The sequence below is a fragment of the Furipterus horrens genome, unplaced genomic scaffold, assembly GCF_987537825.1.
Source record: "Furipterus horrens unplaced genomic scaffold, mFurHor1.1.pri manual_scaffold_7, whole genome shotgun sequence".
Lineage (NCBI taxonomy): Eukaryota > Metazoa > Chordata > Mammalia > Chiroptera > Furipteridae > Furipterus > Furipterus horrens.
Window position 1 is genome coordinate 46,417,828 of NW_028327177.1, and position 15,547 is coordinate 46,433,374.

General features: G+C 40.0%; 1 protein-coding gene across 9 annotated transcripts in view; it reads right to left on the minus strand.

The window, feature by feature from the left end:
* Window positions 1-15,547, minus strand: part of FAM110B (family with sequence similarity 110 member B) — a 150,725-nt gene that overhangs the window by 71,332 nt on the left and 63,846 nt on the right. Inside the window, exon 3 of one of the 9 annotated variants that reach the window (XM_090283665.1) lies at window positions 3,738-3,824. The exons of 7 other annotated variants lie outside the window; for them this stretch is intronic. The gene's annotated coding sequence lies outside the window, so the exon portion shown is untranslated. Of the gene's footprint in view, window positions 1-3,737; window positions 3,825-8,993; window positions 9,172-15,547 lie in introns of those variants that run through there. One more of the 9 variants, XM_090283670.1, reaches the window with a different exon arrangement.

The window sequence follows — 15,547 nt, forward strand, 5'->3', positions numbered from 1 at the left end:
ACTTCCCAGTTTGCCCCAAACAACTTTCCTATTCCATTTATGACCCCGTCATGATACAGAAGTAAACTGGTGTGAACAGTCTGGTAAGGGTTTGATAGAAGGGTCTGGGTAGACTTGGGTTTTATACCCAGCATACGTTATCACATGGTTCCCCTTTGGTGTGAGGTTTAACACTTTCATTCTTGCATCCTCATCTATGCGATGAAGATTCTAATACCTTCCCTGCAGGGCAAGTGAAGATGGCCACTGAGGCACATGGCGCCTCCAGCATAGTCTCCTAGAGCTGGCTTTCCACAGATGACTGGCTTAACTTTTCTGCTGATCTTTGTAGGAAAGCAATGACGACACTGACAATGAATTGGTGTATATTGTATTAGCCATTATTCATTAAAAACAAATAAAAATCTATGCACACAGAGTAACCTATAGAATTTGTCTTTTCACCTGATTAGAAAATTTAACATTTTATATATGCCAAGTAACTTAATTGGCAACTTAACAATTTAAATTGAAGTCAAGAGTGGACTCTTGAACTTCATAAGAAATTTTTGCTAAATCTTCAAAATTAGAATTATACTTTCTGTGTGAGTATAAGAGTATTTTACTTTAGAGAGGGGAATATCCCTCCATCTATTCCTCTAGAAGCCTATTTGATTTTTATAAGTAAGCAAAATAAATCAACTAAAATCCCAGCTCCTTTTTCCAGAGAATGTCCCCTCTTCTTTCTTATTTTTTAAAAAGCAGCAAGCAAGGTCAAGAGCTTGGTTCTGTTGGATTGCAGGTGAGTTTCATTATGAGGCAAGCTCTCCCTGGCTCCAGAGGACACCTTGCTCAAGGTCAGCCGAGACGGCTTTGGAGGAGCCACACCTGACTGTACTGGTGGAACCTGAGCTCTGAGTCATTCACTTGGCAAAGAGCTGATCTAGGAAAAGGCAAAAGTCAGAGAGATGTTGGCGTGAAAGACAGATGAGTCATGGACAAGGAACAAATCACTCGCTTCGGAGGACCAACTTTAGGAAACATTGAAATGGGAAAAATGGTGTTTGGGGAAAACTAGAGCTTATTTTTGGTCAGGACCATTAAACATGCACACAAAGAATCTGCAGATGTTGTTTTTGCTCCCAGCAATTTCTCACACGATGAAAAAATAAAAATTCCTTCCAGAGAAGTTGTGAAAAAGGAAACTTTCCAAGAGAAACTGACTATCAATTACTTAAGTTTGATTAAGATAAGAAGAAACTAAAAGGGAATATTGTAACCTATTTCCTGAAATTGCAATCACATGAATAATGCACAGAAACTGGTGTTTGTATAGTCCTTTAAAGATGACTTACATATACATTACACAGGAGGTTTTATATTCTAGGTTGAGAAAACTCAAAAATTTGACCAAAAGAATATTACAAGGTCATTTTATGCCTTAATTATTTTTTTCAGTTTCCTTAAACATGGGACCACTTTAAAAAGGATCCACCTTGTACTCTAAGAACAAATCTTTATTTCATGTACTGAGGAGTAGTGAAAAACATTGATGACCATGTTAATACATGTCTTCATGATGCTACTTATCTGTAATATAAGAGCTCAGAAAAGAACCAAATTTTAATGAACTTTAAATTCAAAATGGCCCCAAACAGTTTTAAATATTTGAATAAGACAAAAATTATGCTTTTTACAATAACCTTTAAAGCACTAAATGTTTCTATCTTACTTATGGGAAAACTAATACAAAAAAAAAAAAAACCAAAACAACTTCAAGTAACTTGTACACAATTATCTATTTGGGAATTAGATGTAGGGGCCAGGATTTAGTGTCTACAACCCAAGTGACATTGTGTTAATGAATCACATGGTTAAATCCTTTCTAGTCTTCCTGATGGCAGGACCTAGCTAAATAATGATATTGACAAAGCTCAAGATGGTTATATCTGAAAGGTAACTGACTGTCTTCTCCAGATAGTTCATCTGTGAGGGAGAAAGAAGGGGCCTCCGCCGCTTAAATGTCTATGCTGTACTAGGCACTTCTCAGAGCTATGCCGTGTAACCTTCCCCACATCCCTACTAGCTTTGCTGTTATTCTTATCCGACATATGGCAAACTGAGGCTCAGAGCAGTCCATTAGCAGGGTTGGCAAGTGAAGTTGAGGTTATAGGCGGTCTACTTACCGCCCCCCGCCCCTCGCCCAGTTTTTTCCTGGCCACTAGGGCTACAGGTTCACCTGCTGTCAGGAGCCAGCTTGGTGAGCATTAGCATCATCTGGCTGTGTATGAGAGTAGGGGTGCTAAGAATCACGAGGGAGACCAACAGGACCTTGTTTGATGGGGACATTTCCTGCTTTTGCACTTCAGTCCCACGTCCCAGAAAACCCCTCGTTTATGGGCAAACGAGGGTGCATGGGCTCCTAGAACAACGTAGAGTGGAGAATACAGCCCTACCAGAGGCATTCACACTTAAATCTACCTGTGCTCAGTACAATTCTCCCTCCCGGGCTCCACAGGCCTGGGGATGGGAGACACCGAGTTTCTTCCAGCCAACAGGGACCCAAGGCTTTCACATCAGAATTTCTTCTATCTTGGATAAGACGACAAGGCAATGTAGTGAGAAGAGTGATGAATTTCAGAGTGTATCACTGAGAAATCCTGTTGGTTTTCCTTTGATTCTCTCTTCCAAAAGATTCTTCACCTGAAACTGGCTGATTCTTACTTGTCAACCAAAGTTAAGAGTCTGAGATTCCCAGAGAGTACTAACATTTACCTAAAATGTCCTGCATAATGCCATAATAACAAGCTATAAAATGCATAGCACACTATATAAGTAATGGCACACTGCACACGGAGGCAACAGAGGAGACTGCAGGAAGGGTGTCCATCAAATCACAGTATGTGGTCACTGGGGAATATGGCACCAAGGTTAACACTTGGTGTTCTCTTTACCATTCTTCAGGTCGTTGTAGACATGAGGTAGCTAGAGAGCTGTCTCTCAATTTCCTAAACATCCCCAATCTCCTCCTTTGGCAATTTTGAGCTCTGAAGCCCTCTGTAAAGAAGAGGAACATCTGTACCTTGAAGTTCATCCACTTGCTCAGCTCCTTCATGATCTGGTCAGGGGATGATTCCAGGCCCTCCGTCAGCGTTGGAGACCAGGAAGAGATCATGGGAGTGGTGTGGACATGGGGCAGAGCACCTGGTAGTGTCTTCCATGGACTGCAACACCTGCCCCATCCTCTCTGGCTGTCCCTCAGCGGGCACACAGTCTCCACCTTCTCCACATGGCCTCCTTTGGGAGGCCATCCTGCAAAGATCTCCCTCCCCAAAACTCCCAGGGTACCACACCATCTGGTCTTTCAGAAAACACCATGACATTCCCCAACCACAGACAGTGTACTTCTCACTGGAGTGTATAGATGTTCATTTTTTAATATTGTCTTCAAATTCATGCACTGCTAAATACCTAATTACTGGTAAATATGACACAGCCTTAAAAACCGAAGTACTAGCGATATGTAGAAGACACACTGTGGAAACCCTTGGGGAAGCAAATTACCATTATTGCTATTTGGTCCTGGCAGGGACCTCAAAGAAAAAAATTATTTATTTATTTATTTTTATTTATTTTTTTGCCAGACAGCAAACTCTCTGAAACTCCAGCCTCTTTTCTTAATGTAATAATGACACAGGTTTTCAGAGAGAATCAATACCTTTTGCAGAGAATGGATCAAAACAAAGCAATACACTTACTTGAAAGTAATGAGTATTTTATGGATGACAGACAGAAGTCACAGGGAATACTTCCTTTCTTAAAGTACCCTCAGCAGCATTAAATATCTAAAAACAGAGCAAGAAAAGACTGCTACTGCTGTTTTATTTGACAAAATAGGCAGGCTATTAAATACATATATTGCAAAGGAAAATGATAATTCTTTTAAAAATTTGTCTTTAAGTTTTAAAAACAAATAACAAACATGTAGGTAAACCAAAATACTAGTTATTACAAACTTCACTTGCTCACTTCAATTATACTTTTAAGGAGACATCTAGCCATAGACAGCAATTATACAGAAAGAAGAATATAAGCATCAAGTTGTGAGAAGTCACATAAATAAAGGTTTACAGGATATCATCTCATTTCTGGAAGTGAGTCTGAGTCCATCCAGGGTAGGGCAGATAGGGTGTTCGAGTTTCAATGGGCCTAGAGTCTATCTGGTGTGTGACCCCAGAGGCCCACTCAGGGACCAAGTTCTGTTCTAGGTTCTTGTGGTTAAGATCCAAATCTTGGACCTCTGAATACTCCAGAAAGAGCAGACCACATACAATAGACACTATCTCAGAATGTCCCAGTGGGATGGCAGTTAGAGACACTGGAGCAAAATCCTGAAGGCAGTGAGGAAGTGAGTCCTGGGTCTACTGAGGGAAGCAATTGCCTGGCAGAGGGGGCTGTCATGACCCTGGAGGGGGTGGGGACATAGAAGTCAAAGCTAAGTCTGTGACAATGGAAAAGAGGTGAGAGGGGAGCTGATGAAGGACAGAGTCTTGGGGAATATCAGCCTGAAAGGTGGGTAGGAAAGGAGAGAGGGAAGGAAGGAGCAGTCAGACAGAAGGGAAACAGAAGGGAGGCCATAGTGGTGGAGAGCTTCCGGCTTTGAAATCAGCTCTGCAGAGAACTCTACCAACTCAGAGAAGAGAGGTGGGGAAGGATGGTGAAAAAGGAAATGTGGAAGCTCAGCCAGGGCAAAACACTATAGGATTAGGAGGGATCACTGACTGCACATCCTGCAGGATCAGAAATGCAGTATCTGTTTTCATGGAAACATTTTTATTGGTGGTGAGATCTAATGTAAGTATGTGACCCTGAGAGTACACTCTCCCTCCAAATTCAGCAAGATTTAAAATATATCTAAATTCAATTAAATGTAGAAGAAAAGCAAAAGGCCTTACTCATTGTAAGATGAAATGGAAGTGTTATAAGAGAAGCTCAATTTTTTTTTACAAGCTTGTCTTTAATAAGCATGTACACAACAAATGACTTTAATAAATAAAAGAGTCAGTTAGATAAATATGAGAGTCAACAGGCATCCAATAGCAAATAATAATTCCTAGCAATGCCAACAGTTTCAAAAGTAATCACTAAATTACTTAACAGTACAAGAGTAATGAATGTATTTTGTAATTCCTTTAAGATGCATTTTTAAATTTCTACATACACTTAAACTTTTTCTCAAATTCCATATGATGTGAATCTATTAAAAGAAATAAAAATACTTCCATGCAACAATTTAATGTGTATTCTAGGAAGAGATAGAAGTAAGGAAAAAAAGGTAGTTTATACAGTTGACCATGAATTGCAGTTTTGAACTGTGCAGGTCCACTTATATATACATGAATTTTTTTCAGTAAATACCTGTCCTGTCCTCCTCGGTTGGGAGTCCACAGAGGCAAAGGGCTGACTGTACGCATTGATCTATGCCATTTTATATGGGGGACTTGAGCATTCATGGATTGATATCTGCGGTGGAATATTAGAGTCAATCCCCAGCAGATACTGAGGGTGGTTCAGTTTGGGGGGAGTCAAAAATTAAACATGATTTTCTACTGTGTGGGTTCAGGGCTCCTAACCCTCATATTGTTCAAGGGTCAGTTTATTACATTTAATACAGACCACAAATAAGGTGACATGGTGAAACTGAAAGGCAATATACAATATGAAACAGATCTGTGGCCCACAGCGACTCCCACTTCACATGAACAGTAGTGGATGTGGTACAAGATAGATGGGAAATAGTTCATTCTGGATCAGGCACTACTATCTTCTCCTGAAGCCCTCTCGGTCCCCTCACCTTTCTGAAGAACTGGTTGCCTCTTATTGGTACTCTGTTCTGCTCCTTACAGTCGTTATAATATTTTTGCTGTCTCTCCTTGGCAGGGTGGCTGTATCTTCCATCTTTCTCTCACTAAGACTTAGCACAGAACCTAGCACATGGAAGGGGCTCCAAATTATAGAATTAAATAATGAAAGAAAAAAGTAAATACTTAGATGACAGGTTTAATGTCTCTTCAAATATTTTTCCAATCCAGGATACTTTAGGAATGTCAATACTGAAATATTTATTGATTGCTAATGACAGATCTCCCTCAGTTCTTTTGATATCACAGCTACCTATACTTATTTTTTAGGTTTAAATCTTGTGAGTTAAAATCTTTAAAAAAAATTTTATGTAGTATTTATTTTTAGAGAGAGGGGAAGGGAGGGAGAAAGAGAGGGAGAGGAATACCAATATGTGGTTGCCTGTTGTACGCCCCCAACTGGGGACCTGGCCTGCAACCCAGGCATGTGCCCTGACTGGGATCGAACCGGTGACCCTTTGGTTCACAGGCCAGCACTCAATCCATTGAGCCAAACCAGCCAAAGCTCACCTATACTCTTATATCCAATAGCAGGAATTGCCCATTGCGCCTTCCTTTTTTTTTAATATTTCAGGCCTTGTTCAGCCCAGTTGCTTTGTGGTACATCATACATTAATTATGTTCTATATGAAGTGACTTTTCATTTTTAAACTTATAAACATTTTCCTGCTGTGATTATAAGCCCCTAAGAGAAAAAGTTTGGAAGTATCACTTATAACAGATACTGTTTTAATTTTTTAAAGTTATATATGTTATTCTAAAGTTCATGCTAATAGACCTATTTGATGGGTCAGAAATGTCATTTTCACATCGGTAAAAAGCTATGAAATTACAAGGAGGGAGAGAGCAAAGTTTTAAAGTGTTTAAGAAATTCATTTTTATTTTCTTATCTCAGAAGTATATAAAGATTCTTTTTAATGGAATTTTAAAAACTTAAGATGTGATTCAGTTAAAGTTAAAAGTGCAGATTTTATTATTTTGCAAAAATATAAATAACATTTTATTTGGTGCTATTAGAAAAATGCCCCTTTAGTATATGTTGGAAGGCCCTTTGGACTATCATAGTGCATTACACAATACATATATATGTTACACTCTGAAGAAGTTCCTTCCAGACACTGAAAGACTTAAGACAGCCCTTGAAAGTCAACAACACTCAGAATACTCCCCCTGACTTCTGGTGACACACAGCTTAACGGTGCAATGCTCACAAAAGAAAAGTTTGCAATGTTTACCTTTGACAATAATTTATTTTAAAGTAGCCTAGTTCTTAGAAATTCTCTGAGATCAAGGTAATGTAGGAAGTATTTCAGGAGATAGAGAGAAGCGGCAGAGACAATTATGGCAAGGCATTGATTTATTCTTCCCCAAACAAGTGTCCAAGACTAACTATGTATACAGAGAAAGGTTATGCTTCACGTCCACAGCAGGGTGCAGAGAGTGAAGGAGTGAACTGGGGGAGTGGGGTCTGCATATGTGAAGAAAAGCAACATCACTACAGTCAAAACTGTGCTTTCTGCCACTGCTCTGCGACCTTTGGAAATCTGCACGAGGTGGCATTGGCTACAAGGGATTCCAAAGAGGGAGTAGAGTAAGTGTTCATAGAGCGCCCCTTCTCATGTTCATTTCAGCACACATGGTATTTTAAAATTGAACACCACAGACCGCTTAAAGTCATAGAGACTCTGTATTATAATAAATGACTATCAAACTTTCTTATTGTAAACAATACTGTATCACAATAAATGACCAATTTTCATAATATTCCTTATTTTTTCCTTAAAACTAATATTTGAGTGAAATATTACATTGGCTGATTTATTACACTTCAGGATGGGCTCGGGAGTTCTGGGAGGGGGGCAGTGAAGCATAGTTAGGAGTCTGAAGTTTTCCTCTTCCAAAGAATATACTGAACCCCTTTAAACAGTATATGGTTCTAAATCAAAGCAGTACTTTTAACAAAGTACTTAAATGGCAATGCTTGGCTGTTCGGGAGCAGGGAAATAATTCCTGACAAGCTTTCAGATATCAGCAGGGCTCTCACTGAGAGCAGACGCATGGTGGCAGCCAGCCAGCCGTGTGACGGGTGACTCAATACACAAGTTTCTCTGGTCTCCACAGTCTGATACGGTAAGCACATCAATTTTTAAGTTTAAGGACTAAATGGTAGCAGGAAGGGGCTCTTCTAATATAAAATAGAGCTCTATGGAAAAGGCACACTGAGAAGCAAAAATTCACATTGCATTTGTTGGGGTTTCTTTAAGCTCAGCCCTGGTCATTTAAATGTTTTCCCCTCAGAATGTACCATATTTATGACATAATTTAAAATTACTTATTGTTTGATTTGGAAAATAATCCAGGCAACCATTAATAGAAATTTTAAAATGCTGTCAAACATTAGTCTAAGTGGTAAGAAGCCCATTTTCCTGTGATTAATTTCAACTCCAAAAGCAGCATCCCTGTTAAACAAAGCCCAGAGTAAAAAAATTCTCTTTGCACAGCTGAATCCACACCTATAAATATTTTTGGCAGAATGGAATATGCTATCCTTCTCTATGTTAAAAGGGCTTAATGAAAACTACAAAAGGTGAAACAAAGAAAACCATCCAAAATGAAGGCTGCACTCATCTTTGAAGAAACAATAGCACATTACTTCTCCCACGACCCTGCACTGACATCAGGAGAATTGCTGGCCTGTCCTAGTGAAAGTGTGTTTCACTGAACTCTCTTGATTGCTCATTGTTCAGGAAAACCTGGACTCAATGCACACAAAGTCAACCGGATACTGAAATGCACCTCCAAAGACACCGAAATTGAAGCAACATCGGGCTTCCCAAAACAGAAGAGAACCAATAGGAATCCCTCCCCAGCCCATGCACTCTTGAATCCAGGTAAAGACAATGTTCCTTCATGAATAGAGTAGCTGTTTACCAGCCAAGCCTTCTCTGGGAGAACATATTTTGGTATGGAACGCTGGACTATGCATGCTATTAATGAAAAAGCAAGATCTAATCAAACAGATGACACGAAGAGCACGCTTCATTTCATGCATGGCTGTGTTTTTCCTGTGAGATAAAGACTCAAAGTAATTACCATGAACTGAAACTTCCCCACTGATCTCCTCTGGCAGCTGGCAGTCGGTGACTGCCGACGCTCTACAACAAAGAAGAACGCCTTCTCTTCGGTGCCTTCTTCCTTCTTTAACATTACCAGCTAAGCACCTCCACTGTTGCCAGAACACAGTAGAGTATCTCTGTATCTATGTCTCCAATGCATAAAGAGTACGGCGGAAACCTATCAAACTGGCGAGCTACGATGCTAACAACCAATGAGGAAAGGCTCAGGCAGAATCCAGCACATGCTCTCTGAGGCACAGGCTGTCAGCAGCATTTAGCAGGCTGCTAATCTAATTATAGCTAGTTTGCTAGCACGGAGCTATTGGAGCAAAGCACATGAGCAAATTAAATTTTAATAAATTAAACCCCACAGACAAAATCATCTTGATTTCCTGTCATTTTGAGGATTAATGTGTCACCTTATAAACTGTAAGTGATTTTTTAAAGTGCATTCTTGTTTTTCCTCCAATCTACAGAAACAAAGAGTGGTTAAATTAAGTGTACAGTACTGCCAGCTGACTTAAGTGACAGAGTCCAGCACTGAGAATAAATAACCCAATCAATACCAGGAAGATATTAGTGCTAGTGCTACAAAACCTGAGTCTTATTTAATTTACCCTGATCAGCAATTTGCCACTTATTCGTCCTCAAGTGCTAATTAGTCTCCAATATACTTTGAAATACCATGCAAATTTCCATGCATAGTGGAAAAATGCTAATCAAAGTGTCAAAAATCATCATCTTGACACATAATCATTCAGAATCACAAGAAATGAAAAAGGAATACCAGAAATCATTGTAAAAGCAAAAGTTACAAAAAGATTGCCTATTCTTGAATCCAAGTAAAATTATTATGGAGTTAAAATTATCGTGGAGCTTTTGTATGTTCTTCAATAAAGTGATAAATGATTTGTTGAGATTAAGCCTAAATGACTAGCTATCAAGTAAAATATCTCATAGCTAAGAAAAAACTGGAAATCCACCATCTCTACAAGCAACAGATTTTCTTAGTCAATTCTGTCAACTTCTATGATTTATGATAATCACACTGAACTTGATAATACAGTTAGTCTAATAATATATTAGACCAAAATAGAACTTTTCCTGGTCAGATTGAGAAGCTCTTTCATGGCCAGTTTTTGTGGAAAGTGAAAAACAAAAACTTCGATTTTTATTGTGTATATTAACATTTATCTCTTAAGGAAATGATCTGTGTACTACTTGCTTGCATGTCCCTTGACCTTCTTGAGTTTTCATAAGCCTTTAATGTCTATACTCTCAATACCATATTTATATCATATATTTTCAATAACATAAAAATCTGCCCACTGCTCAGTTATTGGTAAAATTGGTTCAAGAGGCCAAATCCAACGAGAGGTGGTTCGATGCATAGACAAAAAACATACATCCTAACATCCATACTACTTGGGTTTAAATTCTGGATTAGCTATTTCCTACTTGTATGAACTGGGGCTAGTGACTGGAGTTCTCTGTGTCTCAGATGCAACAATGGGAGACATCTTGCGAGATTACTGACAAGAGCTATGAGCACTTAGGATAGGGCCTGGCACAGAGTGAGTTCTAAATTAAGCTATTATTTTTAAAAAGATTTTATTTATTTCTTTTTACAGAGAGGGGGGAGGGAGAAAGAGAGGGAGAGAAACACCAATGTGTGGTTGCCTCTCTTGCGCCCACAAATGGGGACCTGACCCACAACCCAGGCATATGCCCTGACCGGGAATCGAACCAGCAATCCTTTGGTTAGCAGGCCAGCACTCAATCCACTGAGCCATGCCAACCAGGGCTAAATTAAGTTATTATAAATAGTAGCAATCTTTTTACCATACCACAAGGTCTACCGTCTTCTCCAGTAACACTACTAAAAAAAAAAACCTGTCTAAATACTTCTCCATTGTACAGTTTTGTCGGAAACACCATTAAGAAGTAACTAACAGTGACAAGCTGGTGGCAGACTTGATTAACCATACAGAACTGTCATGGGTATTCACTGTGGTAACAAAAATTATCTCACTAACTTCTTTTTGGCTATGCAATAATCACTAATTTCACTTAATTCTATATAAACCAATATTAAAAGGAATTTTCAGGAAATTATGAGCTTATAATTGTATTTCACTAATGACTTGCAATATAGTTTAAATAATATACATTTGAAAAGTGCTTTCCATGGAATATAAATTGGGGAAAGTTTGTAATGAGATGTTTCACTAAATTTAAAATGAGAAATTTATGTGAAAAGGAGAGAAGAGAGAGGTTAGCCAGACAAATACAATTTCTGTCTCTGCAGCCTCTTTATTTATTGATTCTCCCTTTCTTCTAAATATGTCTGCAAATTTAACAGTCCTGGGATGATATTAATCAAATCTGTTAATCTGTTAAATTTATTTTCTGTAATTCCCAGAAATTGGTATGTTCTACCAGTCAAGCTTCAATCCAGTGATAACATGCAAATTTCTGATTTTTGTAGTCTTACTTTATTTTGATTTTTTAATTTGAAAACCTTTACAAAATCCTAACATCCTCAATAACCATTACAATCTGCTCTAAGGAACCAACTATTCCCAGGGATTAGTTAGTAGCCATGGAAAATGAATATTGACTAAGGGGCATTTTTCATTCTTTAGTCTTTGTATACCATAAACTGGGAAATAAACTAGAGAAAGAAATGGTGGCTCATAAACTTCAAGGGAAAGCAAGTAAACTCATGGTCCATAAATTCAAGAGTGAAAAACTGTGTACAAATATAGAAACAAACACAAACTTGCAAAACATAATGGAGACACACCTGCTAAAAAAAATGCTGCGTGTGCTACCTGGAAGCATTGTCCATGAGAACTATCAAAGCACAATCACCATCATTAGGAGCAAAAACTCCAAAAGGAATTGGCTTCTAGATTTGGCCTAAGGTACAGCTCCCTGGAGGCTGCCAGGATACAGACTAGTAACACTTCTAGGCATTTCTTCAGGAAACAGCCAAGAGCACTGCCTTCTTCTTCATTTAACAGACTGCAAGCTCAAAAAAAAAAAAAAGACGGGGGGGAGGAGCACTTTTAAAATCTGTGTGATTAATTTTTCTCATGCCTGTTTTGTATAAGACATTAGGCAGACATGTTCTAAGAAAAGGAAGCAACTGTCCTTTCTTAGGTCTTATCTTTTGGCAGTTTTAGAACCAATATTCGTCTGGAACTGAGTAACAGTTAATTGGTAATCTTTCTTACTGCCATTCTAGCAGGTAAGCCTATATATTTTTTAACCTCTGGAATAAGCACTTTTGTCTTTGAACTTCAATCAACTCTTCCCTGAATCTGAAAAAGCATTCATTTACTCAGTAAATAGTTTTAGACACCTACTATGTGCAAGGACTAGGCTGGACTTTGGGAATACTGAAGGCAGTGAGAATGGTCTGGTTCCCAATGGAGCGTCCATTCTAATTAGGGAGATAAACATTAAGTGACTCATTAACAACTAAGTGATTATGATGAGTAACTGCTGGGAAGTGCAGGCTGCTGAGAAACCAAGTGGGGGTGCAGAGGTGGGTGTGTGGCTGAAGGAGGCTCTGGGTGGAGTGTGGGTGAGGGCCAAGAGTGCTGCCAAGGTCCTGGAGAGCCCAGGGAGCCAGAGGCTGCAATATGCAGTGCAAACAGCTGCAAATACCTCATAGGACAGGAGGAAAAGGGTTAGGTCAAAGCCCTCTGGAAATCTGACTGCCCATTCATTCCTCCCAGTTCTCTCTAGTAATAGGTTCCATTATCTTCCAAGTCAAAGCCTTCACTTACCCTTCCATGCTGAAAGAATAAAAGCCATGTACACTTCACATTTGCTACACTGAACAAGTAGGAGCAGACAGTCAGCACAGAATGGTTTACCTCACTGAAGGGGCTTCTTCAAGTGCTGTTTTGGTTCTCTAACCTTGGAGAATGAGTAAAGGAAAACCCGTGTATTGAGAACCTCCATATAGAACACTGTTATAGCTCTCTCCTTAGGAAAGAAATTGGGTTCACACGCCAAAAATGACTCATGGCTCCCACATAACTTGAGACTTGTCAGAACATTCTGACCAGAAGTGTCTCAGTTTCAGTTGTTGGTGAAACTCCATCTCACTGGAAGGGGCCCGGGGCAGTTGTTTCTGCTCTGAGGAACAAGGTGTAAGGAGGCCCCATCACAAGCTGGTCCACCATGGCTGACATCTGTACCATTTGGCTGTGGAACCCCCCAGCCCAACCCCACTACTCAGTTCTGCCAGGAGAGGGAAGGGGCCAGCAGTTCTGGATGGTCCACATAGAGAGGTGGGCCAGTGAGTGGTGAAACGTAGCTTGTGGCATTTCCACCGCTCAGGCCACCAACACAAACTCACTGCACGTGGAACTGGGCAGAGTTAAGAAGCAGCTCCCCTAAGCTACTGCGAGGGGCTCCAGCACAATGCCCACCCCCCATTCCCAGGAAAAGGAATGAAGGCGTAAGCTGTCTAAGTCTCTGGCTACCAGGAGTAGGACAACTGCTCAGCAAGCATATGGGTAACTGGGTGTCCCTTCCTTCTCTGTTGGGAACACTCACACATTGGCTTTTCTTTAATGAGAATGTGGCATATGGGGTACTCAACGCAGTTGTAACGTGGTTGGGCTGGGGAAACACTATATCAGCCTGCCGGAAATTACTCCAGCTGCTCCAACTGCCATAAGCAGCCCTCAGATCCCCCTTTTTTCAGATTCTTAGCATCCCACCCTATTTACCATGAAGTGACCCTCTACTTGAGTAGGGCCTGAGAAAGATGATTATTTGGACAACAGTTTGCCAGGTTACAGAAGCAGACCACATGAGTCTTCTTGGTGGGGCATGGTTTACAATCCAGTTGGGCATCTGGTTGTGTCTCCTCAAAGCCTTGCCTACACCATTGCCTTTTCCCCTTTTTCTTTCTTTCTAATGATTCATATTTTATAGTTCTGGTAGGAAACAATGAGACAATTATGGAATTTTGAATTTGCGGGGAGGCTAGCTTGGGAGACACTTGGTCATGGAGGTTTGCGTCACATGGCTGGCCACTGCTGCCAGATTAAGGCACAGGAGACTTGCCGCCTTAGCTGTCAGACAGCCTCAAACACACTGCATCTACCTGCAGCTGAAGATCCAGAGCAGCTCACAGACCCTCAAGAAGGGACCTCCCAGGACCGCACGCACCCATGCACGGCCAGACAGCTTGTCAATGGCACTTGAGCACAGTGCTTGAATGGATCATCTCGCAGATACCCATTCTCTCCATTTCCTTGGTCACTTTCCCACTGTATCCTTCCATTTGTTATTTCTGCTCACCCCATGGACAGACCACTGAGGTCAGTACTTTGGACTTTGAAATGGCTTTATCATAGGTCGATACTGCCTTGGGATGAGCCCGGCATCTGTGTTTAACCAAGAACGTAACTGTTTTCTCAGACCTAGAAGCAAGAAGTCACATGGTGAAAGAAGAGGAAAAAAGCATTTCCTAGATATGGCACTAACCTTCAGAAAGATTTATACAAACCAAATTTACATCTGCTATGTTTCATATCTTTCATATGTCCTAGCATACAGCACCTTGGCCTCAGGGTAAAAGTACGTTTCTACAAAGGCAGCAGGCCACATAGGTCTGCCCAGCACCCAAACCTCCTCATGTCCTAAAACTACCCAGCCAGTCCCTTGTTTTCCTACTCAAAAACCCCTACTTACCCTGAGCTAATTTTTTTTATAAGTACACAAGACTCCTGCGCAGGAGGTGAGCTCTCCAGCATGCTAACGGATGGTAACCAGCATGTTCAACAGAAGGTGGCCCAACTTAAGAAGAACCCACGGAGGTGCTTCTGTGCAGGTGGACGGTTTTAAGAAAAGAGCTGGAATATGTACAATAAAAAGGCATTTTCCCTGCAAAGCTAAGAAAACTAAATGGTTAGGGTAACATAAGAAAGTTTTGAAACTCTGATGCAAAATGCACACTTATATGCCTAATGAATCACATTAAGAAAGATCTTCATTATGATGATTATATTCTGCATTTCAGGGTTCTAGCCCACAAACATATTATTCTTAGGAGAGCATCGTTTTGATTCACCTGCCTTCTATAGCAGCACATTTTTACCCAAGTGATTATTTATTATGAAGTCAAATAATTAATTATAGAGAATTTTTTAACATTTCTCGCTGCACACAAATTTAAGCATTGCATAATAAAATAACTTTTATAATCTCTAGAGATAAAAACTCCATTCTTCCTTAAGTCAAATATGGGTCTGTTCATGAGCTGATGTAGGTATCTATTGGTATTGGAACACACATGTCCAAACTGCACATAGACAGCAGAGCACCCTGTGTGAACAGGGATTCTGGCAATTAAAAATTAATGTTGCTAAAAAACCATCTTTAACAATAATGAAGCCACTGGTGGTTTAAGACATACCTTTATGGGAATGATTGTAAGTAACTAAGATTAATCCTTCACATCTTGACTTGAGAAATGGAAGTTTAAGGCAAAGAACAGAAGGT